General features: G+C 37.5%; 1 non-coding gene across 1 annotated transcript; it reads left to right on the top strand.

Annotated features, from left to right (window-relative positions):
• The first annotated feature begins 4,666 nt into the window (after positions 1-4,666).
• LOC122814648 lies at positions 4,667-4,776 on the top strand. Its single transcript, XR_006366855.1, has one exon. It is a non-coding gene; the product is annotated as a U6 spliceosomal RNA (small nuclear RNA).
• The last annotated feature ends 1,268 nt before the right edge of the window (positions 4,777-6,044 follow it).

The raw sequence follows: 6,044 nt of genomic DNA, 5'->3' as shown, positions 1-6,044 counted from the left end.
CTTATACTGTTGTTTGTATTAACCCTCATTTGTAGTATTATTTATGAGCAAGACTCCTTATACCAGACTTAAGGTGATATGTAAGTACTGAAAAAGGATGTTAGTGGGCATCTAATTCATCATGAATGGAATATTGGAACAGTCACAGCTTATAATGAACCTATCTGTCAGTTGTACGGACACTGTCAGTGTAAAAATAAAGATCTAATCTTTAAGAGTGCTGGATAGACTGATGTTCTGATCTAAAATGTAAAGAGTGACTCTCATACTTCATCTATGAGTCTTACTATAAAGCACTGCATGTAATTGGGATAAGGTGTACATCTTACACTAACACATACTCATAGCTACACCGATCAATTACTGTGTTTTATGTAGCAAATGCATCTCATTTTCAATTCAAAGAGTATTTCTAATGAATCCACCACATATGTTGCTATAAATTTTAAACCATCTGTGCAGTAGTTTCCCAGTTGTGCCATTATATGTAAGAAGTAGGTTTTATGCAATTTCTGCAGCACATTTCTTTGTACTAGCATTGTAGGCAGTGGATAAATCTTGTGTGAGTTCATTACTTGGGTCTGCTATTAGACAATATGAGGAAAGGGATATGATGAAAAAGCAGGAAGAATCAGGACAAATGTAGGAAACTATTGTGACTTGTTTGAGAAATAGATGATACTATGAGAATGATAAAAATGGCATGCAAATGATTGCGGAGGTGTTGGAACAGGAATAAAGTCACACTGAATAAGAGTGTATGTATCCAGAGAAACCATATTTGCATTGAACATTGTTCTGTTTTTAGTATTTACCAAGGGATTCAAATCATCCACATGTTTATAGGGAAAATGTGAAACAACAAATCTAACATCGCTGTTATGGAAACCTGACAGAATGTAATATGAAGCTACTCTAAAAAAGGAGTACTTCTGTTATAGACAGTCTGACATTGAGAGAGAACTGCTAACATGGAAAGGGTGGTGTTTTATGCAAGATGAAAAGGACCAAAACCCAGAGTCAATGATGGAGTCAAATAGTTGTATGAAGATGAATCATCTATAGATGGCAATGATGCAATTTACCTTATTTCTTCTTCTTCTGCAGGACTGAAGTTTGAAATTACAATAAACAAAATAGTAGGAGGTGCAAGAGGCAAAGTTTCTAGTATGGAAGGGGTGTGTGTGTGTGTGTGTGTGTGTGTGTGTGTGTGTGTGTGTGTGTGTGTGTGTGTGTGTGTGTGTGTGTGTGTGCATGCGTGTGCATGTGTGTGTGTGTGTGTGTGTGTGTGTGTGTGTGTGTGTGTGTGTAGTGTGTAAAGCCTTGTGCAAAGTAGTTAAGAGCTAATCACAGAGCCAGTTTAAAGAGTTGGTCATGCCATTCTCATCTTTGGAAACTTCATTTTCAAAGTAGTGACCTCCACCCATCCAGAAACTCTGCTGTTAAAGACTCTGATGGAAGACGCTGTGGTGTAGCAAACCAACTGTACAAATTACAATATATCATTCAAGATTCTTGTGCTGCAAAAAGACTAAACTCTGCTCTGCTGGTGCCTTAAATGAGCTCCACAGTGGAGCCTTAAAGCTACAGTGAGTCTGATATTAATTCTCAGGGAAATAATATTCAAACTTATTAGGAACAAAGTGTAAGGATATGTTATGGCCAGCAAGCTACAGAGTAAGTTTCAAAACAACATCATGAAAAGAACATCATGACAGTCCAGTATGAATGAGTATCAGAAACAGGTCATGAAGAAGGATGACTATGTCCATCTAAATGGCCACAATCTTAGTTAGACCTCAGTAACAACAGAAGGAAAGTGAAAGGAAACGGGAAGGAACTCAAATGTTGAGAAAAAAACAGGGGCAGTAACTCAAATGTCAAGATGAAAACGGGGTAGTAACTCCAATGTTGAGATGAGTAGTACTTTTGGCAGTACTTAGATGTTACATGACTTTAAATTTGTGTAGCATTTCTGCAAATATTTAACTACCAAATTTCTTGCCGTCTAAAACATAATCATAAGGAAACTCATGAAGTCCATCAGTATGACTTTTCTTCTGAAGGATTTTTGCTTAACTGAAAATATCCTTAGAGACTGGATGCAATATCATGGGAAATTTTGTTTGAGAAGTCCTCACTATTTTTATAACCTAACCACATGTATATGTATGTATGTATGTATGTTTTCCTTACCTGATTGTATAGTTATGTTTGAGGGCCATGGAAAAAAAATCAACAGCTACTTATACACAACTAGCTATTAATTAGTAAAAGGCAACACAAATACATATAACATGATAATCTACCATGTAGTTAATAAAAATGAAAGGCATTTGATCTGAAAGTGTGAAAGAAAACTTGTATGAAAAAATGGTTTTAAGGACAGAGAAATAAACATCCACACAGCTCAAACTACCTGGATCAAAGAAACAAATTTATGATTAAATTTACTATGGTGGGAGTAGCTTTAAAGGGCCACTTAAGATGGAATACTGACCCCCTACTTGGTGTTCTTCAGGACACTGCATATAACAGAAAGACTCATACAATCTGACAAAATATGACTAGTATATGTCCGACTTTTGTTAGGTATTTACTTGAGGTGATAAATTATCTCTCTTTTTACCACAACAAAAACCTGATTGCATTGTTCCACATGGATGAATAATTTCAAATTTTGAAGGAAATGGGAACTGCTAGGATTACTTGGTCTGGCCTAAGAGTGCAACAGCACAAAGGGTGTGCAATGCTTGTGACATCATCACAGCGAATTAGTAAATCTCTGACTTTCCAGAAGAAATGAAGCTGTGTTTTAGACTGTTTAGGTTTCTCTTAATGCTGAACTGTTAGGAATTCCTTTCCATGCTTGCTTAATTGCTACAGATAAGCCATGCATAATATAAAGGATTATGATCAGGTTCCCAATCATATCGGTATGTTATGTGTTTAAGATATGGATGCCAAGAAATTCACCTCAAGTCCAAAACATGAGAGGTTAATCTTGGCTCTCCATGTTAATAAAAAAAAAGCGTAGGAGACTTTTGAATGTTGGTAAAACACTTTGGCACTGTCAAAGAGACAGCAGGTAAATATGAAGTGTCCCTCTGAAGAACACAGAGTTTTAAAAGCTGTTAGGCATTTCCTTCTGCCACACTGTGTGGTGGGGTTAAGTTTAAATATATTTCAAAAGCTGTTTTATCTTCTGCCGTTGTTCTTTGCCAGCCAGCAAAGGCATAGCTACCTCATCCAGTGTCCTGTCCCAGTCCCACAAACTTTCACCCCACCCCCTCAACTCTTCAAGTAAAGAGCAAACACACGTCTTCAGATTACTGTAGGATGCTAATCACATCCCACCATCACCAAGCCCCTTCAGCTCTCAACAGAGAACAGCAAAAACAAAAAAAAAGGTCTTCAGATTACTGTGGGAAGCCAATCATGCCCAATCAAATCCAAGGCCCTCTCCCCAACTCTCAACAGAGAAGAGCAAAAAAGTCTTTGGATTACTGTAAGAATCTGATTTTCTCCTTACAGTAATTCAGCCAATTATGCCTCACCAGATCAATGCAACCACAGCTCTCAATAGGGAAAAGCAACAAAAACAACAAAGTCTTTGGATTACTGTAGGAAGCCAATCACACAACACTAACAACCCCCCCCACCCCCGCCCAAGCTGACACCTCCTGAACTTGAACAGTAAGTAAAAATCAAAACAAAATGATGAACTTGAGTACCTTTCTGTAGTGGCATTCTGGTGCAGAAAAGAGATCTCGATTGCACCCCTAACACCTTGTACTTGGGACAGTTGCCCCCATAGCTCCACTCTTGCTATACTACTGCTGGCCAGCAATATCCCCATCTCCCCAAACTTTTGTTAAGCACCACTAAGCAATGTAAAGACTGGATCTCGTACTAGGGAAACAAGTATTTAACAAGTTTATCTTCTTCCTGATATCAGAGCATAATCTCGACAATCCATGCAATACAAGCTACGAATATATTTATTCTTTTAATTTTGAACTAACAACCTTTTAATGTGTTTATATTTAGGAGTAATGCCAATTGTCCAGTTTTTCAAAGCACTTTGCAAGAAAATTGTGCTAGCATTTCCTATTGTTATAATTGTTAGAAAATAGTTTAACAAATGTACCTAAAACTGCTCCATATGGAACAAATAAGTTTTAAATTCATGTAAATTCATGTTCCAAGAGACACAAAGAATGTTGCTCTGAAATTATCATGGAATACTGGTCCTCTCCTTCCTTGAAACCCCATTATTTATTTGCAAACTGTTATACTGCAAAATGGACAAACAAGGCCTACTGTGTATGATGCTTGCCATGCATTTATTCAGTACCAAAGTACTTACTGAAGAAAGCAACTGTTCAAAGTAATGACATAAGTGGGCATTTCTCAGGTAAATACAAATGAGGCATTGTGTCCTTTCAAGGAATACTACCTACTACTTTTTGAAAATTAAATAATCTGTAGTGCAGATGCATTCTTCAAATAATGTCACCTTTCTGGCATTCTGTTAACTCAAGTCACATTCTAATGGACACCTGGGAGACAGTGATATTTATGTATGCTGTTACATTATATGAAGGTGGGACTAAAACTGCCTCCATAGTGGGTACTTGTAAACCCTGCCTGGAATGTTTAATGTGTGCTTAAGCTTGCTTTGGCAGCACACGTACTAAAATTGGAACAATACAGAGAAGATTAGCATGGCATCTGCACAAGGATGACATGCAAATTTGTGAAGAGTCCATATGTAGGGGTTGGAGGTCAGCATAGTGGTTAAGGTGTTCATCTCACAGATACAAGGTGTGGGATTTGGTTCCCCCCTTTGAAGGAAAATTGGCTAGGCTTAAAATGGCCTGTAAGCAGAGCTAGCCCACTACTTAGCTATGAACCTATGAACCTATTACAAAAATATATGGACAGTCGGGCCTAGATTAAAATAATTTAAATCCTAGATTTATCTGCATAAACCTGCCATACTAGCTATTACTGAGACCAGGTCCAAATAGGGTTGCCACCTTTTCAAATGGCCAAAGTGGGACATTTTCGGTACAAACATCAGATTTTACAGGCCGACACATACCCACAGTCAGTACAAAGGATAGAACTTAACTTTTTTGCCTAAATAAAAGCTTATTCTTCTAGCATTTTAGTTGCTTATTCTGTTTCTTATAACATTTAGGTATTATAGATACAGAATAACTGTTTTATGCAACTATTACATAAAATATAGGAAATAAATTTGTCCTAAAATCTCAGGACATTTGCAATTTTTAACATTTTTTGTCAGGACACAACTGCCCATAGAGGGACTGTCCCTCGCAAAGTGGGACAGGTGGTAACCCTAAGTCCAAACCCAGGTTGCCAGAGCCTGTAAATACGAGTAAACCCTTCATCTACTTTCCACCTGAGAGGCTAGGAACTAAATGTGTTTGATTAGTAATCTCTTAGTGGGAAAATCTCTGCTCCATGGCTTCAGAGCCCATGGTTTAATTCCAATCTCACTTCGGATTGCAGTCTGTTTGGAGTTTTGTATATACTCCAAGAGTCTGTCTAGGTTTTCTCTGGACAGTCCCTTCTCACAATAACATGCTGGTTGATTGGCTGCCCTAAATATTTTGTATTTACTCCTGTCCCTGTAACAGCTCCATGACTAAAGCTAAATGCATTAGTGACTGACACTCAGAACTTGGTCACTAAGCAGCAAACTGAAAGTGAAGTGAAGCCCCTTGTAAAAATGATGAATGATGAAGACCACTGTTAGACTGCTAACGTTTTTTTACAAGGGGCTTCACTTCTGTATCTTCTCAATGCATGAGGCATCTGCAAGCTCACTGACTTTTAGAGATAAGTAAGTTCTCTGAGATACTACAGTATTTTTAAACAAAAAAGAAAGAAATCACACATTTGTGATCACACATTTCAATGCTGATCAGAAATTATATGCAGCTAAGGGGTCTACTTTTAAATGTCAAAATTCCAAAATCTCGACTTTTAAAAAAGTACCCAAAACATCGAGA

The sequence above is a fragment of the Protopterus annectens genome, chromosome 10.part0 (genome assembly GCF_019279795.1).
Source record: "Protopterus annectens isolate FY-2018-M chromosome 10.part0, PAN1.0, whole genome shotgun sequence".
NCBI lineage: Eukaryota > Metazoa > Chordata > Ceratodontiformes > Protopteridae > Protopterus > Protopterus annectens.
Note: the sequence above shows the minus strand (reverse complement) of the source record. Positions and strands in the feature narration are given on the sequence as shown.